At 36.2% G+C, this 24,541-nt stretch overlaps 1 long non-coding RNA gene across 2 annotated transcripts in view; it reads right to left on the bottom strand.

Moving 5' to 3' along the window:
• LOC150064245 (uncharacterized) overlaps positions 1-24,234 on the bottom strand; it is a 55,392-nt gene extending 31,158 nt beyond the window's left edge. For both annotated transcript variants that reach the window (XR_016535143.1, XR_016535144.1), the window contains exons 1-2: positions 24,058-24,234; positions 8,043-8,094 (exon numbers count right to left, since the gene is read on the bottom strand). This is a non-coding gene — a long non-coding RNA (uncharacterized LOC150064245). The remainder of the gene's footprint in view (positions 1-8,042; positions 8,095-24,057) is intronic.
• Positions 24,235-24,541: the final 307 nt, after the last annotated feature.

The raw sequence follows: 24,541 nt of genomic DNA on the forward strand, positions 1-24,541 counted from the left end.
AGAAGGGTGGGAAAGGATATAGGCATATGACTAAAATATTGTAGCACAATGAAATCACAGTTAGGATGATGAAGTCGTTATGTATTTCTCCTGTGCTCTGGTTTACAGGGATGTACATGTTTGATAATATGTCATAGAACTACAGATTGATATCACATTTTAGAGTGTGATATTTTGTTATCTTTCCATAAAGTTTAATCATGGAGTAAAATTGAGGGAAGAACTACGTATTATTTTTGCAACATCTCATGAATCCATGATCATATCTAAGTTGTATGTTAAAAAAAGCTGTTGTGAGTATAAAACCAGGAACTACAGACTATAAGAAAGTCTCTGTAATCTGTATATTCGATAAAGGATTTATATACTAAATGTTTATGATTTCTTGAAGCTTAATGATGTCATAAAGACCTAATTCTAAAACCAGGCAAGATTCAAATGACATTTCAACAAAGAAAATACATTGGTGATAGTACATAAAGATACCAGTATTAATCATGAAGGAAATGTAAAATGAAACTATAATGAAATACTAAAAGCTGGCTCATTATCTTTTGCTTATAGAAATGTATAATGGTACTACGACTCTAGTAGTTGTAGAACTAGGCAATTTAAAACTTTATTAAAAACTCAGCAATGACTTACCATACAACTATAGGTACTTATTCAAAAGAAGTGAAATGCATATTCACACCAAACTTGTACCAGCTCATGCAGCAGTACACACTTCTTATACACTCTTCGCTCAATCTCACTTTATGATTATACCTTATGTACACAGAATAAAATATCACAACATGAAGCATGACACAGATCTATATCATTTTATCAAACACATAAATCCTATAAACAAGACCACAGTAAAAACATAATAGCTATTTCATCATCACGCCAGTGTAGCACCTATTATTAAAAGTTTGAGGGCTGGGAGTTTGGCCTAGTGGTAGAGTGCTTGCCTAACATTCACAAAGACCCGATTCGATTCCTCAGTACCATATACATAGAAATAGGCAGAAATGGTGCTGTGGTTCAAGTGGCAGAGAGCTAGCCTTGAGGAAAAGCCCAAGGATAGTGCTCAGGCCCTGTGTTCAAAACCCAGGGACTGGAGAAAAAATGTTTGATCATAGCATGTCTCGTAAAACATGCAAGGAAACTGGGAAAATAAAATGGGAGTGGTCATCCTCGAAAACAGTGTGATAGTGTCTTAGACTGTTAAAACACACCATAGAATCCAACCAATTCACTCATAGATAAAACGAAAGCTAAAAGAAATGAATGAATATAGACATTCAAAGGTTTGTTCATGGATGTCTGTCACAACTTCATTTGTAAGATCCCTAAATTAGAAATAATGTATGTATCCACTGTATCTGACTAGATAAATTGTGGAGTATGTACAGGAAGAAACCCTACTCTACAGCAGACAGAATGAGCAAAATAATTACAGAATAGGCACGACATCGGTGACTTTTGAACTGATTTTGTCAGAAGTCTAAAACTCTTATTTAATTAATCAGCAGCCTATTGAATAATGGCCATTTTATGATATAGAAGACACCTGGTCTGCCATATCCTCAAAAGGTTAGTACCTAGGTATTGAAACAAGATATTTTTTCAGCAGCATGTAGTATAATTCTTCATGAAAGAGTAGGTATTTACATAAGGCCATATAGTATGAAGCTAATTGAAAGGGCCTCCAGGATATTGAAACAAAAGCCATATAACGAATGATTGTTGTCCTTAATGTACTATGTTGTCTCTCATCTCCTTTGCTGTCCCTTGGTTATCCCATATTGTTATAGTATCTCACTTTGTTATCTGGTATATTGAATTTATTTGTATTTGGTTATTTGAAATTTGATAGGGAAGGGGGGAAAACCAAGACAGGTGGGGGGTGTGGGGGGGAGGGTAATGGGTACCAAGACATGTGAAAGGGTATCAATGTATGTGAATTAATGCACCTTCTATCTGGCAAATATCATGTAACCCTTTTACTAATTACATTAAAAAATGTAAAAAGAAAAAAAGAGTAGGTATTTAAGCTAAAATGATAAAATATGCATATCAAAATTAAAAAAAATTCATTACGTATCAAAAATGATTTTTTCAGTGCATGATTATCCTGTTAACATTTATCTTGAGATATACAACCTGTCAGGGCCCAGGTGGCTCACACCTGTAATCCAGCTACTCAGGGGGCTAAGATCTGAGGATTGTAGTTTGAAGCCTGACTGGGCAGGAAAGTCTATGAGGCTCTTATCTTCATTAAACTATCAAAAAAAAGGCAGAAATAGATATGTGGCTTTAGGGATATAGTGATAGTCTAGAGCAAAAGGAGCTTAGGTTTCAAACCAGGCCCTAAGTTCAGTTCCAGGATTGGAGTGCATACATTTCTCTCTCTCTCTCTCTCTCTCTCTCTCTCTCTCTCTCTCTCTCTCTCTCTCTCTCTCTCTCTCTCTCTCTCCCCTTCTCTCTCTCTGTTCTTTCTCTCTCTCTCTGTTCTTTCTCTCTCTCTCTGTTCTTTCTCTCTCTCTCCTTTTCTCTCTCTCTCTCTCTCTCTCTCACACACACACACAGACATACACACAGAGCAAAGTATATTATGTAATTAAAGTATACCATATGCATATATATTAATAGCATGATGAATCTATTTAATATGTGAAATTTAATATATACCATAAAATGTGGCTTTCTGACTTCTTCAGGCGAAGAAAAGAAAATATTGCTCAGTTAGGTAATGACAATTCTCAGCACCACCAGCTCTCAGAGCACATCAGAGGGAAGTGAAATTCTGGATAGAATGTGTCATGTAAATGACAGGCTTGGTTCCAAAGAGCTTAAAGTGAGCAAAATGAATGTCTTAGGAGATTCTTACATCAGGGAATGTTTCAGGGTAGTTTGTTGTGAAGACAGAACCAATGCATTTTAAACAATGAAAATATAAGAGTGGAAAGATATAAAAGGAGGATTAAATATAATGAAGTACTATCATTGTCATAGTTTTCCCTTTATTTAGTATCAGTTGAAATTATAAAGTGTATATCAATAAACATCAATGCTTGTCAGCTAGCATTTTTTAAGAAAAGGCTACTTTTAAAATGGAAAATGAATCATGTAATTCGTTCTACTCTTAATGTTCTACTCAATCACCCTTGAATCTTCCAAATTATGGTAGGCCATGCTGGCAAAGCAATACACGTAACTAACTAGCAACATGTTCCAGTACTGTCTCTTAGGAACATGTGGCTTTAGGAATAAAGCCAGAAGCACAGAGTGACATGATGGAGGAAAGAATTAAGTTGACCTGCTTACAGACTGTGATGTCACCATTGGAGAAAACAACAACTCATGTGGTAGAAAAATTAGACTAAAAGGAAACGAGAAATTTGAGAGACTGGGACAATGTGAAATTTTTTCTGAGTCGGTGATGGTGACCTTGGATTCTAGAAACAGTATTATAAGCACCACTAAAAAGTCATATTTGTATTTTTTAATTGTAAAGACCCAAATGACACCCTTGGAATTGCTGTCCAACTTCCTTTTAATTGAGTTTCCTATAATTTTTATATTTCTTGTATGGTATTACTTGAATAAATCCATTTGAGCTCCCTTTGAATAATATATCTGTGGCACTGTTGGAATGCACACATGATTAGCCTCTTTAGGAAAAGAACCATGTGAGAAGATTATAAGTTTTGACTATAGGAATATTTACAGTGCACTAGCAAGTATATTAAAATGAGAGTGCAATTATCAAAGCTTTAGATAGTTTTCAGTTGATAGACCCAACGGGCAATGGAAGTTCTATCTGCTGTGTGTTTTCTAAGCACATGCACTCTGCACAATATCTCCTCTTACCTCCTCCTTCCCTAGACTTCTGCACTATTTCCTCTTATCATTACAATTTACAACTCCCAGGTTTGTATCACTTATGGATTTAGTTCATGTGTCATTTCCTTTTTTTTTTTTTTACAAATAATTAAGTCCAAAATTACATTAGAGTTTGGTCAAGTTGCATTGCCACGTGTATAAATTATATATCATGGCTCTCCAGTCAATCACCATGGACAACCTCCAACATTCTGTAAATCACTTAGCTTTAGTAGCTGACTTCTGGAGCACCCTCGGGCCTGTGAGCCAGGCTCACCCAGGGAACTGCAAAAGAAAGCATGTAACAGTAGATACTTGTTTTCTTCTAACATGTCGGGTTCAATGTTCTAGTACTCAGTGTGTGTGTGTGTGTGTGTGTGTGTGTGTGTGTGTGTGTGTGTGTGTGTAAAAGAATGTTATCCTCTAATCCATATGATTGCTCCTGAGTACCATTTTTGAAGCAAGACAGAGAATACTTTCATTACTTTTCAGAGGTTTAATGTATGAATCATATATCACTTCACAACAGAAATGTATTTTCAAACACATTGTGAGTAGCTTTGCCATTGAGTGGGCATCATAGCACACTTACACATGACTTGGTGGAAAATAACCACTTGATGTAATTTGAAAAAAAACAACAACCCAGATGCACTAGGCTGTTGCCAGCATAATATGACATACTGTATTACTATAAATGTTTTAAGTGTGGATAGAGTATACACTATACTATAGGAAACACATAAATTAATAACAAAATTTGTGTCAAGTATTATGCAGTACATGTAGCTGCATGGGCTACACTTTCACAGGACTATCAGCACAGTGAGTTTTTTTTCTCCAGAAGCACCACATTAGACTGTGACATCAGCCTGGTTATGACATCCTCAGGCAGTAAAATTCTCAGCTCCATTATAATCTTATGGGACCATTGTTTTATGTGTGAACTCTCCTTGACCAAAATGTTATGTGGCCATTACTGGATATAAAGAAATATGGAAATCATTTCATACATGAAACACTTGTTTCATGTACGAAATCAGTTTAAGTTTTAAAATTCAGGTAGATAGCAATGCTATTAGTCTTGTTTAATTCCTTTTTTTCTTTTAACATTTCACCTGAATGTTCATGTAATGTTGTATGCTTTTTATTTTAAAATTGTCTAAATTATGGTAAATATGGAAATGTTGGCTCACTGCTGTGACTTCAGCATTTAGAATGGATGGATATTAATAATGCCTGACTAGCAGATTTAGTAAGTTAATCTTCCACTGATGATGCAACAGGAATATTTTATAATGTCTGTATTGTCTTGATAACCACTATTTAACAGTGAACCTTGAAAATACAGTGTATGTTTGGTAAATAAGAGTCTTCTTCAATAGTCATGTAGAAATAATCCATAGAAACCATGTCTGACAATCTTCGTGTTAGCTCCTAGCAATGCTATGGCCAGTTATCTGTCACACTGTCCTTGTGGCTTAACATTCTCCCATGGAAAGAATAGTGAATAAATATTCTTAGCTTCTAGGAATCTAATGTGACATAACTCTAAGAAATAGTTTTTGTTTTAATGTCATCTCACACTGCCATGTTTTCCCTGTGGGTATACATGCAACTCTTTCTTTAATATTTGTAACATGCTTATTATTACCATAAATAATAAAATCCTTCAATTACTTGCTAATTATTTATTCATTTTCCCCATCCTCACATACTTGGTGAGCTCAATATTAAGGAAAGAGATGGTATGTATTCTCCGATTTCAATACCCAGTATAACTTTAACCTCAGAGAACTGTGGTTTAGAAAGTAGCATTTAATAAAGGCAAGACTCTTATTTTTTTTTGTTTTAGTCTTTTTTTTTCTTTTTTTTCTTTTTTATTTTTTTATTTTTATTTTTATTTTTTTAATTGTAATTAGTAAAAGGGTTACATGATATTTGCCAGATAGAAGGTGCATTAATTCACATACATTGATACCCTTTCACATGTCTTGGTACCCATTTCCCTCCCCCCCCACACCCCCCACCCGTCTTGGTTTTCCCTCCTTCCCTATCAAATTTCAAATATCCAAATACAAATAAGTTCAATATATCAGATAACAAAGTGAGATACTATACCAATATGAGATAACCAAGGGACAGCAAAGGAGATGAGAGACAACATAGTACATTAAGGACAACAATCATTCATTATATGGCTTTTGTTTCACTATCCTGGAGGTCCTTTCAATTAGCTTCACATTATATGTCCTTATGTATCAAGATTTTGCTCTATTGCAAATCTCTGCTAGTAGAGCCCAAGGTTTCTACTGATTATGACGAATGAGGGAAACCATTGAGCCTAAGTTCCTTTGAGTCTGGCTTACTTCACTTAATATGATTTTTTCTAAGTCTTTCCATTTCCTAACAAATGGGGCGATGTCATTCTTTCTGACAGTAGCATAGAATTCCATTGTGTACAAATACCACAACTTGTTGATCCACTCATCAACTGAGGGACATCTAGGTTGGTTCCATATCTTTGCTATGGTGAATAGTGCTGCAATGAACATTGTTGTGCTAGTGGGTTTAGTATGTCCTTGTTTCTGGGTGGTTGGGTAAATGCCAAGTAGTGGAATTGCTGGGTCATAGGGGAGTTCTATGTTTAGCCTTTTGAGGCACTGCCACACTGCTTTCCATAGTGGTTGAACGAGTTTGCACTCCCACCAACAGTGTAGTAGTGATCCCTCCTGGCCACATCCCCTCCAGCATCTGTTGTCATTCGTTTTCCTGATCTTGGCCATTCTAGCTGGAGTGAGGTGGAATCTTAGAGTTGTTTCTCTTATGTTCTCTGAGTAAGAAAATGTGTTTTTACTCATTGATTTATTCCTGTTCTTATCAGTGCCTAAAATTTGGAAGTTCATCAAAGATGTTGGGCAATTAATATGTGGATGAATGACATATAAAAAAGTTCCATTGATAAATATACCATAGTAATAAGGACAACTAGCTCATTGTACATATCATTTTATTTCGGTACATATTGAATGGCTTCACTATTTCTGAAAGTGTTTAAAAGCACAGTTTACTCTGCTGGATGCCTTAATGTTATTTTGGTGGGGTCTTGTATTGGACATTATGAATCATTAATTTACTGTACACTGAATATAGTATGCAAGACACTATATTTGATACTGATGATGTCGCAATGAAAGAAGACAATGGAGAACAATATAGCTTCCTATGTATCATCCATTGTAGCTGTAAACATATTTCCCAAATGCTTTCACATCAGTTTTCTTTGAATACATTTAAAGCAAAAACTAATTGTAGAAGAATTATTTTTTCATAATAAAACCCCAAATTCTCCCTTGCACAGTTGAAAAAACTTTGTCACTGTTATTTTATCTAGTATTTCATTGTTGGTGACATTAACTGTGTTCACATTTTATTGAAGCTATGTATTAACTCCTTTGTGAATTGCCTGTTTTTCTTTTCCCTTTCAGGCATTTGCCATCTCATCTAATACTTTTTTTTTTCTAAAAGTTAAATAATGTGTCACAATAACTGTAAAACTTGGGTGTCATGTGTAAAATTGTTAAAAAGTTTTGGTTAGACAAAATTATTATAAGCCCCTTCATTTGAAATCTAACCACAGTAATAGCATCAAGCAAAATTTGAGAATTTTCCATATTGCTCAACGCTGCATTTGGTATTCTTATACCATAAGACTCAGTTTAAAGTTATATTTTTATTTTAAAGACAGTAGACAGCACCTTCCAGTGGGGTACAATGAGTTACAAGAGAGCAGTGACAGAAGTCATTGTCCCTGCTAGTAGATTATGCAAAATGGTATAGAAGGCTCAAAATCATTCTTCAAGTGAGTGCAACAAAAGCCGCTAACATAATGAGCACCTTTGTGTGCATTCTCAAGAGAAAAACAGGGATTAAATTGTTTATAAAATATATTTTCACCTATGAGACAAATCGGTATAGAAACATAGATTTTCCTAGATTAGACTCTTTTTAGTTGGTGAATAGGGAACTGATTTCAATTTCTAGGATCATTAATCTCTTACCTTTTCTGTGTAGTAAATTATCTTTAAATTAAAATAAACAAACGTATACCTGTCAGGCTGTCAATTTAAACACCAACCCTGAACCAACTTGTAATTAGGAACTCTCACCTGTTCCACTTAAACGGCTTTAACAAGTTTGAACATGACACCAATTTTCATTCTGAAAAAGAATAGAAAATATAACATTAAGCTTGAGCCACACAACTCAAAATTCTGAAGGTGACTGGAAGTGTGAGTATAGGCTTGATTGGATTTGGCGCTCCAAAGGGTTTCACTAGCATTCTATTTCTCTTTTTCAGGATTTAATCTCTACATTCTTCTTATCTACTTCCATTCACAGATAGCTTCTACTTTTCCTATCAAAGTCCTCATCCTCTTTTCTGATAAGACTAGCTGAATATAGACACCCATCATTGAGTCAACATTGTGATCATAGGGGCCAGGTAGAAACATGCAATCTCAGCTATTTAGGAGGCATAAATAAGAATATTGTGGGTCCAGGCAAGCAAAGAACACATACCCTATCTGAAGAATTATCAAACCAAAAATTGTTGTGTGTGTGGCTCAATAGTAGAACAAGGAAAAAATCTTGAGTTCAAATATCAGTACTATCAAAAACAATATTGTAGCCACAGAAATACTTGACTGAACCATAAAGGCCTACCATTCCTGTAAGTGTTTAACTTTCCTTTATTGACTTAACTTACTTTTGTATTTTGGCGATTTCTCAAGTCAACAAATTTAGAGAAATTTTCTTGTCATAACCACGGTAAGAAGTGAAAAATATAGGAACAGCATTGAAAGATGAGCGTAGGAAACATGGGAATATCTAGGTAAAATATTGCATATTATATAATATATATGTATGAATATAACAATATTATACATATGATGATGATGTTTAAATCATATGAGTAACTACTCTTCTTTGCATTAACTTGAGCAAAATATTTTCTTAGCAGAATTAACAAAGTATGCCACTTTTCTGAAAAAATACGAAAACTAACCTGATTAGACATAGCTATTGTTACTGTGTAGAAGCACCTTCTAACAATTCTAACAATTGATCATCTTAAAAAAGGTACATAGATGCTTTTGGATGTTGTTGCCCATACATATTCAAGGAATATAAGTGAGCATGGTTATCTCACTTCCCCCAAGATTTCCAGTTACAGGAATGAGGTTTCTTTTGAGACCTTAATGAAATTTATACAGGAAAATACACAAATGGAAAGCTCTTACTATATGTTTAGTAGGAAATACTCAACAATCACATCAATTTCTCATGAAACAGAAAAATAGTATTCTTTTTTAAAAAATGGGTGATTTTTGTCCTAGAATGTTGAGATGTTGATGTTTTACTACAGGATGGTCTATAATGGTCAAATCTCTCAGTAAACTTCTAAATATTGATTCCAATTATGATTTTTCAGTTTCATGGATAAGGACTATAAGGCTTTTAATTTCACAGTATAAAGAAAGTTTACCATGTGTATGAGAAATCAGTCTGGCATGCAACAGTCCAACAGAAAAATTGTATAATTTTTGCCTGATTATTTCTTAGTGAAAGTGGGAGAATAAAGTGTGAATAATAGGAGAAGAGCTCTCATTTAAAACAAAAAGATTCCTTTGCAAAAGAGATTGGAAGTTTAGCATTTTTTTCTTGAACCCCACAAAACTCTTAGCAGTATGTGGGTTTAGGCATTCCTGGTAGATAGAGGAACACTATTTGAACTAAATGATTAAATGTATATACAATATACCAGGTAACAAATTTTCCAAGAAAAATGAAAAAACAAAACAAATAATTGATATCTTAACTACATAAGTAAGATCATCCTATTTATCAATGTATCATCTGAAATGAACTCAATCTTTATGTCTCTTCCAAATCAACATGTTAAAATTCTAATGGCCACGGCAATGGTATTAAGAAATGAGGGCTTAGGAAATAATGAAGTCATGAGGGAAGAGTGTTTTAAATGACATTCGTGTCCTGATAAACTCACCTCAGTAAGCTCCCAAACTTCTGCCACAATGTGAGTATTATAAGAAAACAGCCATGAGGATGCGGCACTTATCAGACACAGAAGCTACCAGTGTCTTGTTCTTCAACATTCCAGCTTCTAGCACAATGAGAAATGCATTTCTCTTGTTTATATGCCAGCCAGCCTATGCCATTTGTTACAGAAGCCTGATTAGACTATATCATCTCTATCAAGATACCTGCCTTGTTATGACAAATTGAAAAGTAAATTTTCATTTTAGAGTGGATTTTGTTTTGTTTTCCTTTTCCTTTTTTTTTCTTCCTGGTCCTGAAGGCCTGGGCTCTGTCCCTGAGCTTCTTTGTGCTCAAGGCTAGTGCTCTATCATCTGAGCCACAGCACCACTTTCAGCTTTTATTTTTTGAGTGGTTTATTGGAGATAAGTCTCCCAGAGTTTCCTGTTTGGTCTGGTTTTGAATCACGATCCTCAGATCTCAGTCTGCTGAGTAGTTAGGATTACCAGGGCCCACTTAGTTACCACCAACTTAGTTACCATTCTCTCTTACTGTGAAATTAAATTCCAATCTCTTCATTTTTTTAACTCCTTGGGAGAGAAAAAATTCTCAATTTTTTTTTTTTTTTGGTCAAGAGAAACAGATCCCCCAAGCTAGAGTTTTCCCTTTGAAAAGTGGCTGGTGAGAGAGCCAGAATGACCTCTAAGATTATTAATGCCCTAATGAAAACACCTGAGATGATGGAAGGTATCTGAATTGTTGAGATAAGTATCCTAAAACAGTAACAGATCTGGGGAAAAAAATCCAAGGTATTTCCTGTATTCATTTACTTAAAGGTAGTGTGTAAGTGGAACTTTGTATCAGGAAAATGAAAAAAAATCTAGATTTTAAGAAAAATTAAGCAAAATTCACAGATGACATGGAAAATATCAAAGTCTTATGTATACTCCTAATCTAGTGGGTTTCACATGACATGCCCCTGGTATGCTCTCAGAATAGATTGAATATTGGATGGACCATGATTCAGACCCACTGAACTAATTCTTGTGCTTTTAACTAAAATCCTCTATTTCTTTGCAAAGACCTCTTTTAAATTGCAGATGAAGGCTGGTGTGGGGAAAGGTGTCCCTAAAGAGAAAGTAGTGTAAGTGCCCATGTTGGTGCTATCTTACTGTGTGCACAGGATAAATCTAATGCAGATTGAACTAATCTAAAGTTCAACATCTGTTTCATTCAAAGTGGAACATTTGAAATTCAATGTGAAGAACGACTTTCAAGCTTGGCTTTTATTCTGAACAATTAATTGAAGTAGTCAGGTTCCAATTTTTGAGCCCATAAAGCCCCTGTGCTATCCCAAATAAAAGTCCCATAAAGTGACATTACAATTTGATGATGTATTATGGGTTTCATTCTATTTTTAAAGGGAGCCATCATACATAATTTTACAAATTTTGGATTTAGTAATACTGAATATCAGTAATATTCAATATAATGGTGAAGATCCTGTTTTTTGGAGCTGTACAGATTTGGCATGGCAGGTCACATTTACTACTGAATGACGTGGTGACAAGTTATCTAGCTTAAGTCCCACATTACTTTTTATCCACACAAATGGGGATGCTAATAATCCCTGTCACATAGATATTGTTAGAGAACCAACATTTGCTAGAAGCATTAAACTCTTAGCACCAAGTTTGGCAATGCACAAAATATTAATGCACATATTAATTGTAATTAGTCACCATCCCAGCAGGCCTATTCAACACTGATCTTTTGATTTAGTATCCTGATTTATAGAACACAAACACTTAGGCTCAATACATACTTCAAAAGTATCTCTTGATATTTTCAAACATGCACATGTTTGGCACAGTGAAAACAACTTCCATTTTTTTTGCCTGAAGATTTTGTGTTTCAGCACTCACAACATTTGCTGCAGTAGATATGCCCATAATATTACTTACTCATACTTTCCATGACACCCTCTTTTGCCTAGGGTCCTGTTTCATTCACCATCCCTAGAGTGTTTTGCACTGGAGGGCTTCAACTAAGAGCTCATTTCTGGAACATATCCACCAAATCTATAGGTTCAACTGAAACTGAACTTAAATTCTTTTCTTCATCTTCATTGTTATTACATGGATCCTCAAAACTTAAGAGAGCTCAGTATTTCTACTGGAATTCTTTTTTATTCTTCCCTTTTTTGTGATTCTATGGTTTGAATTCAGGCTCTCCTGCTTGCTAGACTTTCTCTTTCCCATTTGGGTCATGCTTCCATCCCTTTCTTTGGCTCCCCAATTTTGAGATAGGATTTCGTGTCTCACCTGGGCATTAGTCCACCTACTTGAGGTTTCCATTAGCTTGTTGGGATTATAGGTATGTGTCACTATGTCTAGCTTTAACTTGTGGAGATGGAGTCTTGTGGACTTTTGTGCTTGCTGGTCTGGAGCCATGATCCTCTCGACCTTAGCATCTCAATTCTCACAAGAATGTGGGATTACAGGCCAGAGTCACTGGTACCTGGTTCATCTCTTCTCTGAGGAGGGATCGCTACTACACTGCAGTGGGAGTGTAAACTTGTTCAACTACTCTGTAAGCACTATGGAGATTTCTCAAAAGACTAAACATAGAGCTCCCCTATGACCCAGCAATCCCGCTTCTGGGCATTTTCCCAAATGCCATAAACAGGGACATACTGAAACTACTAGTATTCATTATTATTTATTGTAGCTAAGATATGGAACCAATCCAGATGCCCCTAAGTAGAAGAATGGGTCAAGAATATGTGGTATTACCACAAAATGGAATTCTATGCTGCCATCAGAAAGAATAACATAGCCCCATTTGTAAGGAAATGGAAAGACTTGGGAAAAAATCTTTCTAAGTGAAGTAATTCAGACCCAAAGAAACAGGTTTCATGGTTTCCCTCATTTGTAATAATTAGTATACATCTAAGATTTTCCTAGCAGAGGACCACAATAGCTCGCAAGCTATGTGCATTTGGCAATATAGGATGAGGCTAAGCAAATGAACTCCAGGATATAGAAACAAGAGATTTATTTTTATGATTGCTGTTCTTAATGTACTACATGAAACTATTTCTTTTCTCTGTTTTTTCTGCTTATGGTTTATCTCATGTTGTTACTGTACCTGAGTTTGGTACCTGGTACATATATATATATATATATATATATATATATATATATACACACACATTAATTTGTGTATTTGAAATAGAAAAGGGAAGAGTAAAACAAGATGATTGGGATGGGTGTGGGTGTAGGTGGAGAAAACAGGGAAAAAAAACAGGAAGGGATATCAATGTTCAAGAAGTAATGTATCCACTACCTGATGAATGTAACTGTAACCCTTGACAAATGCGGCTAACTTTTCTAGACATCAACCCCACAATAAAATACAATTAAAAAACTGAAAGAAAAAAAGAAGTTCCATTAAAAGTATTTTCTTTCAAATGTTGGATAAAGCTCTTTCTGTGTATGACACAGCATTGAATGCACCTGAAAGATACATATTTTAGGAAAGACTTAGAAAAAAATCATATTAAGTGAAGTAAGCCAGACTCAAAGGAACATAGGCTCAATGGTTTCCCTCATTTGTCATAATCAGTAGAAACCTTGGGCTCTCCTAGCAGAGATTTACAATACAACAAAATCTAGATGCATAAGGCCATATACTATGAAGCTGAATGTAATGACCTCCAAGATATAGCAACAAAAGCCATACAATGAGTGATTGTTGTCCTGAAGGTACTATGTTATCTCTCATCTCTTTTGCTGTTCCTTGGTTATCTCATATTATTACAATAATTCACCTTGTTACCTGATATATTTTTATATATGCTTAATTGGTTATTTGAAATAGGATAGGGAAGGGCGGGAAATCAAGATGAGCAGGGGGAGGGGAGAAGGGAAATGGGGACCATGACAAGAGAAAGGGTATCAATGTTTTTGAAGTAATGCACCTTCTATCTGGTGAATATAATGTAACCCTTCTATTAATTACAATAAAAATATATGGAAAAAGATACATATTTTACATGAATATTATACAAATAACCATATTTCATTTAATAACAGCAGATGCTGGCAGCACTGTGGCCAGGAAGGATCAATACTACACTGTTGGTGGGAGTGCAAACTCATTCAACAACTATGGAGAGTAGTATGGCCGTTCCTCAAAAGACTAAACATAGAGCTCCCTTATGACCCAGCAATTCCACTACTTGACATTTACCCAATTGTTCAAAAACAAGGACATACTAAAATCCACTAGCATGATGTTCATTGCTGCACTATTTACCATAGCAAAAATATGGAACCAACCCAGATGCCCCTCAGTTATGATTGGATCAACAAGATATGGTATTTATACACAATAGAATTCTGTTGCTGTCAGAAAGAATGACACTGCCCCATTTATAAGGAAATGGAAAGACTTGGAAAAATTATATTAAGTGAAGTAAGCCAGACCCAAAGGAACATAGACTCAATGGTAATAATTAGTACAAATCTTGGACTCTCCCAGCAGAGAATTGCAATAGCTCAAAACCTAGATACGTAAGGCCATATAGGATGTGGTTAAATGTAAGGACCTCTAGGATATGGAAACAAGAGCTATATAATGTGTGATTGTTGTTCTTAAGGTACTATGTTATTTCTCATTTCTTTTATTGTCCCTTGGTTATTCTCATATTGTTAGAGTATCTTACCTTGTTATCTGGTATATTGTATATATGATTGTTTATTTGAAATAGGAAAGGGAAGGGGGAAACAAGATGAGGAGAGTGGGTAGAGGGAGAGAAATGAGGACAAAAACTTGAGAAGGTGTATCAATGTGTGAAGTAATGCACCTTCTATCTGGCGAATATTACTATAACCCTTCTATTAATTATAATAAAAAACCCAAAAATCCTATTTCAAATAAATACATATGCTGTATTTATATCACAGAGAAATAATAATTATTTATATAATTTATTTGCAAATTCTTTTGTATATCTCTGTTGATATTGTCCAGAGTCCAGAATATTATCTGGCAAACAGGAACTTAGGAGATATTTACTGACAATTGAATGTGTATTCTTGGTCCTACTGAGAATGTGCTGTTAAATATCAATGTGCTTTGTACATCATCTACAAAGATTTGTAGGGCCTTGAAATTATTGCAATTCATTTAATAAGTGAAGTTGACCTTGTAAAAAAATACTGTAAATAACATGGAGGCTAGGAACAGGTTTTTATTTACTTGAATCAGTTAACTTTTCATAAAATAGCATTCCTAAAGTTCTATATAGATACACCATTTTCAACAAGATCACCTTGAAAGCTTTGATGTCCAAAGTCAAAGTCAAAGCAAAGGCTTTGATGGTTTAAAAGGTAGTTGCTGAGGGCTGGGAGTTTGGCCTATTGGTAAGACTGCTTGCCTAGCATGCATGAAGACCCTGGATCCATTCCTTGGTATCACATGCATAGAAAAGAGCCACTGTGGCTCAAGTGGCAGAGCAATAGCCTTGAGAAAGTCCAAGGACACTGCTCAGTGCTGAGTTTAGTCCCCAGGAGTGGCACACACACACACACACACACACACACACACACACACACACACACACACACCAGATGTGTATATCCCCTAGATTCTTGCAGCCTAGTATTCTGAGGCTCTGAAAACAGTCCAGATACCCTCAGAAAAATCGCTCCCAGGAGATAACAAGCTCCTAAGACAGTATATGTGTACTCTTTGTGGATGTCCAGGTCAATAAACACCAGGTCAAAGAAGCTGTGAAGTTACACAATTTTGAGGTGGCCAAGGTCAAAATAGGCCTGATGAAGAGAAGAAGGTGTGTGTTCCACTGATGAGGATTTGGATGTTGCCAACAAAAGTTGAAATTAACTGAGTCCAGCTTTCTAATTCTAAATAACATATTGTTTTCTCTTACACAATACACACTCAATTTCCTTTATAACTAGATTGGTGAGATGTTACAAAAAATGTATGTCATTTGTTATAAAAATGCTCAATCAATACTTTGTTTAAAAAATCCTTGTTAAGATGAAATAAAGATGTGGGGTCACAGCAATTTTCCATTATTATATTAGAAGGGGTTGAATAATTTGCACTTCTCCCTTGAACTTTATATAAAAAGATTAATTGTAGTGGGAAATAAATTCTCCCAGACAAAATAAAAATTAAAAATAAAGACACAAATATAACTAGCTAGCACCTTGATCTTAAAAAATAAAATTGTGTGGGGGAAAAAAAAGTTCTGTTCTGCAATTCTGTGTATGATGCTGGGCTTAGGCAAGTGGCTGATGACTTGATCTGTCAGGAGCTAACCTGAAATGTGCTGACTTCCTGGATGTGAGCCAAAGGTTGCCCTTGGGGTTAAGATAAGCCACTTAATCTCCTGACTGAAACAACTAGTCCAGACATCAAATTGCTCTGGCAGAGTACTTGTCAGGAATGTTGTGCACTGACCACATTCTCATTTTTCCCTCTGTGCACTCCTTGAATCGCCAGATTGTTTTAGATAAGAGTACTGAATGCATAGTTTCTCTGACTGTGCTAATTCAACTACTGAGAGAATATTATATACAGAGGGGTTGGGGATTTACATGATTTTTTTTTCTTAAATCAATTCTCAGCAATGGAGAGAATCACTTCCTAATAGACGTAGCTTGTTTTCTTCACACGTAAGGATGTAATAAGGAATCCATAAGCTGGCATTAGACTGTACTTGTGATCCTCTGAGAGGTTCTTCTGGATGTGAGGATTCTTAAAGCTTGTTGAGGCAGTCACTTGGGACCACTGTGTTCTGATAACTCTAACCTGGAAGTCACATTCAAAATGAAGAGCAGACTTTCTAAAGAGCAGCACAAAAATAAAGGCAGTCATTAGACACTGAGGAGGAATTAGACACAAAGTTCTGACACGGCCTGATTTTTACAATATGGAAACATTTTTGAAGAGATTAAAGTGTGGAAGTGGTCAGGATAACCTGCCCAGGGAGAAGTAACAACGCAATCGCATATCTGAGATGTCATAAATGACTCAATCCATTTTTATTTGTATCACATTGTATTCACTGTGGAACCCTTACTTCATTCCTTACTTCATTCAAGATGTTCCAAGTAGAAGGATGAATAAAATCAAGCTGTACAATCAATGACTTTATATTCCAATAAAGATGGATATATCATATAAGAACAGAATTTGACCAAGCATGAACAATCACTACTAACATGGTGACTTAACATTTACCTTCGCTTTCTCCCTCCATTGCTCCCTCCATCCCCTTCTTTACTTTGGGAAATTAGAAGGAATCTTAAGGCTTCACAGTTACTCTATAAGCATTCTCATCCTGGAGGTACACCCCCAGCCTTTTGGGTTTTATTTTGTTCTTGAGACAGTGTCTTGATTCGTTTGTCCAGGCTAGCATCCTCTAAGTAAATGGAATTACTATGATTGCCTCAAAAACCAACCTTCTTATTTACTTACATTATTCTGCACATTTATCTATACTCACACAAACCTGTGGCTATCCCTTATCACCCAGTTGTCTAGATACCAAAGTTTTCTGTCCAGCTTGACCTCTAGCCCTAGTTTTCTAAATAAATGAATTCTGAATATTCTTTTTTCTTCCTTTTTTTATCCTTCTCCCATCTATGCTTTTGAATTCTGAATTTTTTAATTTTTTTAATCTTTTTTTTGCCAGTCCTGGGGACTGAACTCAGGGCTTAAGCACTGTCCTTGGGCTTTCTCAAGGCTAGAGTCCTTCCACTTGAGCCACATCACCACTTCACTTCCAGCTCTTTCTATATATGTGGAACCCAGGAATCAAACCCAGGTCTTCGTGCATGCTAGGCAAGCACTCTACCACTAGCCCAAACTTCAAGCCCTGAATTTTGAATATTTTTATGAAAATATCCCACAGGGTCTTTTTGGCTTTTCTTAGTTGTTGTTTTCTTTATTTTTTATTCTATTTTATTGCCAGAGTAGTGTATAGAGGGGTTAGTTACATCTGTCAGGTAGTGGGTGCATTAATTCTTAAACCTTGATGTCCCTTCTCATGTTTTTGTTCCCCTTTCCTTCCTCCACCCTCTCCCAATCATCTTGTTTTCCCCCTTCCCTTCCCTATTTCAAATAAACAAATATATATATATATATAATATACCAGGTAACAAAGTCAGATACAGTAAGAAAAGAAATAACTTCATATAGTACATTAAGAACAACAATCACAAAGATAAACCTCTTGTTTCCATATCCTAGAGTTCATTTCATTTAGTTTCATCCTGCATGACCATATGTACATAGCTTTTTAGCTATTATGATCCTCTGCTAGGAGAATCCTAGATTTGTGCTAATTGTTACAAATGAGGGAAACTATGGAGCCTATGTTCACTTACTTCACTGAAAACACGTGACTCACTTGCGTTAGCTGAGCTATATTCATTCCAGGACCAGGCAGAGTCTTGGAATCCTCTGAGACTTTGTCAGTTCTCCAATTCCCGATCTACCTAGATTTTACAAACCCTTAACTCTTTCTCTGTTATAAGCTGGGTTCTTGGGAGGAAGACTCAGCTTGAATCCAATATCTACAGAAGGGAGAAGAAAGGATGATCCTTACTGGCCAGCCTAACAACATCAGCCACTCTTAGCAGGAACTTACAAACCAACATGGCTTCTGAGTGGTCCCACACAGAAATGTCAGAACTTCAGAAGGATTTCAATGATGCATATCCAATACATGCTACATGTTTTCTTCTGTTACCTTAGCATGATCTATCTGTCTGTCTGTCTGTCTGTCTGCCTGCCTGCCTGCCTGCCTTCAGCCTGCCTGTCTATCTCAAAGCTTTTCCTTTAATATTTCCAGAATCTTTCTAACTTTGCCCTCTTCCCTTCTGTATACCTCCTTGCAATTTAAAACAAATTCATGATACTTCACTGCTTAGAAACTCCACTAGCAGTCTATCATCTGCAAGACAGAGTCCAGACTTTATAACATTACTAAAAAGGAACTACCTATACGAGGTAAGGCTTTTTTTTTTTAAACTTTTTAGACACGTTGTTCTGAGACCAATTCTAGGTGCTAGTATCATGAAAGTTCTTGTTAGCATCTAAATGTGCCACCTTCTTTTTTATTTCTCTGCTCTTCTATTTCATCTACTTGGAAACTCTTTTCTTTCACTGAATCCTCATGTTAAATTCCTTCTGAGAATTCCTTAAGAGTCAATTCCAGTTCACTTCCATAAAATGTCACACCCCAACATTTCTGCACAAAAGCAAGCATCTCAATTTCTGTGGGCTTGCACCATGAGCTGCAATTATGTATTATTTGTTTCAACCTCTCTAGAATGTGAAAACTCATAGGATGAGTAATGTGTGTTTATGCATGCATATTCTGGATACATAAACTCATCTTTTGTTCCTTATTCTTTGCACAATTCCTGATTTAAAACTGTATGTTTAAAAATGAGTAAGACAAAGCAGGCACTGTGGTGTATACCTGTAAAGCCAGGTACGTGAAGAGCTGAGGCAACAGGATCATGAGCTTAAGGACAACTTGGGCTGCATAGCTAGATCTCATCTTCACAAAATTAAAACAAAAATAAAAATGACAAAGGGTAAGAAGAGCCTTCTCCATATTAAATATGAGCTATGTTCGAACCAGTGTCTATGATTGTTTCATTAAGGTTGTTGTGAGATCTGTATTTAATTTTTTGTTAATGTATATACAGGAATTTATGAAATTCACTCTATGTACTTTAGCTTCTGCATATTTTTGATTATGTGTAAAAACCATGTGTCTATAATTGAACATATGTTTGTTGGTCCTGCCTGGTTTGGCCTAGAACAGATCCAACAGGTTCTTAGGCAAAGCTTCCAAGATATTCAGAAGCATTTGGGAAAGTTGGGTATCCATTGAATGACCTTCAGTGCTAGAGAGATAATGGATAATAAATTAAACTTCATTTTTAGCAAGTATTCTGGGAGCCCATAGGGTCAAAATTTTCTTCTACTAGTAATTGTGAATCATTAAGATGTACCCTAGGTCTGTCCATTTAGGGAGTTTATTTTGCAACAACCTTGAAAACAAATTCCCTATCTAATCCCATCCTTATAGTGCTTTGACCTGTACATTCTTTCTAATTCAGAAGAGCAACAAAACACTGGGGAGCAGATGTGTTTAAAAGTACACCTTTAACCTGATCCTCAAATCCAATGACTATATAGTATAAGAAAGTAGAGGGGTGACATCTGAAAGAAAAAGGAAAGCATCTTTTGTTAGAAACAGAAGCAAATACGGGGTGATATGACAGCATTGCTTCATGTTCATAAAAGGTTATACTGCAGAGAGCAGGGTGACCTTGCAGTGGGCAAAGATGGGCAGGCATTTCACAAAATGTATCACATCTGTTAAGAATCATTAACCCTGCTCAGTGCTGCTTGCAAGGTAGAATGAGTGCACAGGAGGAAAAAAGAAAAGAGCAAAAACAGAGGATCATGATTTCCTGGGTCGTCTTTGGCATTTGTAAAGTAGATGCTTATTTTGTTGTCTGACATAGAAATTATTATTACTGATATCTGGAATGGTTTTTATGATGTGTTATTTTGGCTAGGTTGAACTACATTCTCTAAAGTGTGATTGGGACGAGTGGCTCTTCAGAGGAGATTCTAAGCGCAAAAGGATAGAAGGAATGTAGCAGCTATTTAGTAGTGTGCCCATATCTTCTTCCAGGGACTCGACACTAGTCTTGAGGTGATGTTGAAACTTTTTCTAGGTATAGTTCAATTTCAAGCCATTTGATTTTAGTTTAAGCAAAAGGGACACTAACCTGACTGGTACTGATGAAACCAAAGTCAAGATATTGTAGAGGGAGTGAGACTCCAGGGAGCATGGGGGAAAGCCACCTTAGAACAATGTACATTCACTTCATTGGAATAAAGCTGCTGCTGGGCTTACAGCGTTCTGTCTTCTCCTGCAATCTTACATCAGTTTCTCTGACTCCATGCTAAGAGTGTGTATTCAGTTCTATGGCAAAGTTGCTCAGATTCCATAGAACACTCTTCTTCACAAGATCAGAGGCAATAGAAAAGACACAAGTTTGGTCTATCTTCATTGTTGGGATTCTGCAGGCCTGTCCCCTCATTGTTTCTTGGGGAGACAGCCTTGAAGAGACTACTAAGGTAGGAATTCCCTGCAAAGCATCTACATGTGTATACACACACATTCACAGTGATATATGCATGTCAGTATGTATGAATATATACGTATGATTTACTTATATTTATATATATGTATAATATTTATAAAACAGATACAAAAACATACACAAAATGTACATGCTATTTCTACATTTCTGCAAAAATATTATCTATTATAATACCTTATTGTAACCATATTTTGGTATAACATTTCAGTGGTCTAAGCATCTATTCCTAGTTCATTGTCTTATGTCACAAAAAAACAAACAACAAAAAAACCCAAGATGTCATCTGAAGCTCACATACACCAATCCAAAAATATTGCCTGTAATGTCAATATGTTTATAAGATTATGCAGAAAAATGTTTATAAAAGTACATTTTGAGAGTGGAGGGAAAAGCATGTTACAAATTGGGTTAAAATACTAACGACTTATCTATCATATATTCCTAAAAACTACATAGAATTATTCTTTAGGGAGATTAGAGTTGTAATTATTTTTAATATTTATGACAAAATTAAAACAATCAGAATTTACAGAGAATTTGTTATTTTATATAACTATTCTCCTAAGGTGAGAAGATAATGGGTATGAACATGTGAATAAGTACATATATTGAAGAAATAACAGATAAAGTCAAAGAATAAAATTATACACATACCCAATAGCCTTCTACATTCATGTGTTGCTTATATAAAACAGTTCTAATTTAAGTTAATCAATACTAGTCATTGGAATCCTGATACTCCCCTGGAAATGTTTTGCTTGCTAAAAGTCAGTACTGAAAGGATGTGTGTGTGTGTGTGTGTGTGTGTGTGTGTGTGTGCGCGCGCGCGCGAGTGTTGTGTATGCTGGTTCTGGGTCTTAAATTCAGGACCTAGGCACTATCCCTAAGCTTTCTCGCTCAAGGCTACACACAACCATTTGAGCCACAGCTCCGCTTTCAACTTTTGGTGGTTAATTGGAGATAAGAGTCAAAGCCTGCTCAGGCTGGCTTTGAACTATAATCCTCAAATCTCAGTCTCCAGATTAGGTAGGTTTATAGGCACCAGCCGCTAGCTCCCTCCAGTAACTAGTAAATTGAAGGGAAAAAAAGGTTTAAAAATTTATACTTGATATCTAGAAGCAACATGTTTTTCTTCTTTTTCCAGCCTTTATACAAACCAAGAAAGTCACAACCTGTAGAAATGTGTTGTTTTAAATATATCTTCTTCTGTTTCTAAGGCCCACCTCTTTTGCTGGAGAACTGCAGTTCCTCTCCAATCACTGTTAGTAAGTACCATACATTATACAATAGTTTCTGGGGTCATGGTAGATGGTATGGAAGCATCTGGTATATCCAGCTCCCTGAAGGAAACATTTGACTTAAGCCAAAGGAGGTTTCTTTTCCAGAGGTCTTATTTACACATCTAAGACTATTCCTTTGCCTGTGATGAAGTTATGGAAGCAGGACTAACTGGTCCACAGCCATGTCTTCCAGAAGAATAAGTAAAGCCCATTTGCAAGGATCTGAAGGGGAAAGAACCACTGAGGAAGATTCCAAGCAGCCACAGTGAGGGTTTCCAACTCTCCAGGAAGCTTTGCCCTCTACTGAGAATAGTTAACTTTTAAATTATAATACCTTGCGTTTCAAAGGGCAATGTAAGAGCCCTGTGGAATTGGGATGGTTGAAGTGCTCTGTTTCTGGATACCTGGAATGTCTGGTATGAAGCTGGCTGGGCTAGAGTCTGGAGCCTGGCCACTCCTTGGTTGTCTGTGCATGCAATGGGATCATTTCAGGGTTATCCCTAGACAAGATGAATAGGACCACAGCAACTGGAGGGAAGTACTAATGTATATTTATTGGAAGTTTCCACTTTTGCTTTACGAATGAGAGGAGCAAAAAATGGAGAACACATTTGTAAGGAGGAAGTATTTCCGGAAATTTTTGTATGGCCCCTGTAGCTTTTCAGTGGTGGACTTGGGTCCAATGTGAGTCAGTGAGCTTTGCCAGGGTACCTGTAATCTAGAGAAAAGATGGTTAACCTGCAGGAGATAGCAAGCAGTTTTTCTGCAAAGGTGAAAGGACTTTGGGCAGCATGTGATGTAGATTACTGTAGAGTAACTGAACCATTGCTGTTGCATGCTTTCCATCTCAAGCTTATCTCCATCAGAAGCCTGTGGATGGTTTTGTCCCATTTACATAACACGAAAAGAGATTATTACAACTAAAATTAGATCCACAAATTGCTATGCATAGTGCTCTGTGGCACAATCAAATTATGATGAAATTGCCTTTATTTCTTTATAGCTATGTAATATAGTTAGGTTCTTTAGCAATTCATTGAGAAGTAAAGGGATTGACAGTACTATCTTATATTAAAAGCTCCACTACGCTTTGGCCAAATTGACAACCTTGCTTCATTGTTGTGTTGTAGACCTATGTACATAAAAGAGGGAGGAGTCTAATAAAGTTCAATTTTTTTTCTTGTTGTCATCTCTTTTCCTCAGCCTCAAAAAAGGACATACACCATTGTCCACCAGTTCTCCCTGCTTATCTGTATCACATATTCATACCCCATCCTCAGGAAGCATTTCCCATGACTTTGATATGAGCAGGTAGAGTCAAAACACAAATGCTTTCTTAAGCCCGGCACTGTCCTTAGCTGTTTTCTCCCACACTTTCATTTAAGAAAAAAATCTCACAAACCTCATCATCAGAGATTTTATTCTTAGAAAGATATAAATATGGGAGGGAAGAGAAAACAGGATTAAGGAAAGTATGGAAAGGACAGAAAGAATGGAACATGACCAATAGAGAAAACACACAGAAGAGAAGAGGAAATAAGACTATGGGGATAAGACTTTGAGCGAAAAGGAGAATGGAGGGCAAAATATAAAATCAGGGAAGTTAATACCTTGGTGTGAGAGTCATTTCCGTTCCATCTAGGGACTCTGAAACTTTCCTGGTGAGCTCTGTTGCGCATAACCCCCAGCCCTCTCTCGCTGGGTATCAGCATTAATGCTAAAGGTAGCTATAGCTGCAGAGGTGGCATTTTCTTCTAATTTAATTTTCAGTTACTGAACTCAGTTACTGACTCTTCAGAGCCCGAGGGAAGAAGAGCCTTTGTTAAAGGCTGGACCGTTAACGTTCACTTTTCTTTTCCACCTCATTATATTTCTCTAGGTTTAGCTCTAGACCTAAAGCACGGTGCTGTGGGTGGCAGGGAGGGAGCGGGCTGTGTAAAACAACGCTGTTGGTGAAAAGTAACACCTGGAAAAATGTCACACAAATTTGGACCTGAGTTGTATCCAGTGATGTCACCAAATGTAGTTTCTGTGCAGACGATGTAAGTAATAGGGTATTAAATTTGTCACGGGCTTCGTGGAAGCCGTAACCTA

This window comes from Megascapheus bottae, chromosome 4 (genome assembly GCF_031878675.1).
Source record: "Megascapheus bottae isolate mThoBot1 chromosome 4, mThoBot2.hap1, whole genome shotgun sequence".
Classification (NCBI taxonomy): Eukaryota; Metazoa; Chordata; class Mammalia; order Rodentia; family Geomyidae; genus Megascapheus; species Megascapheus bottae.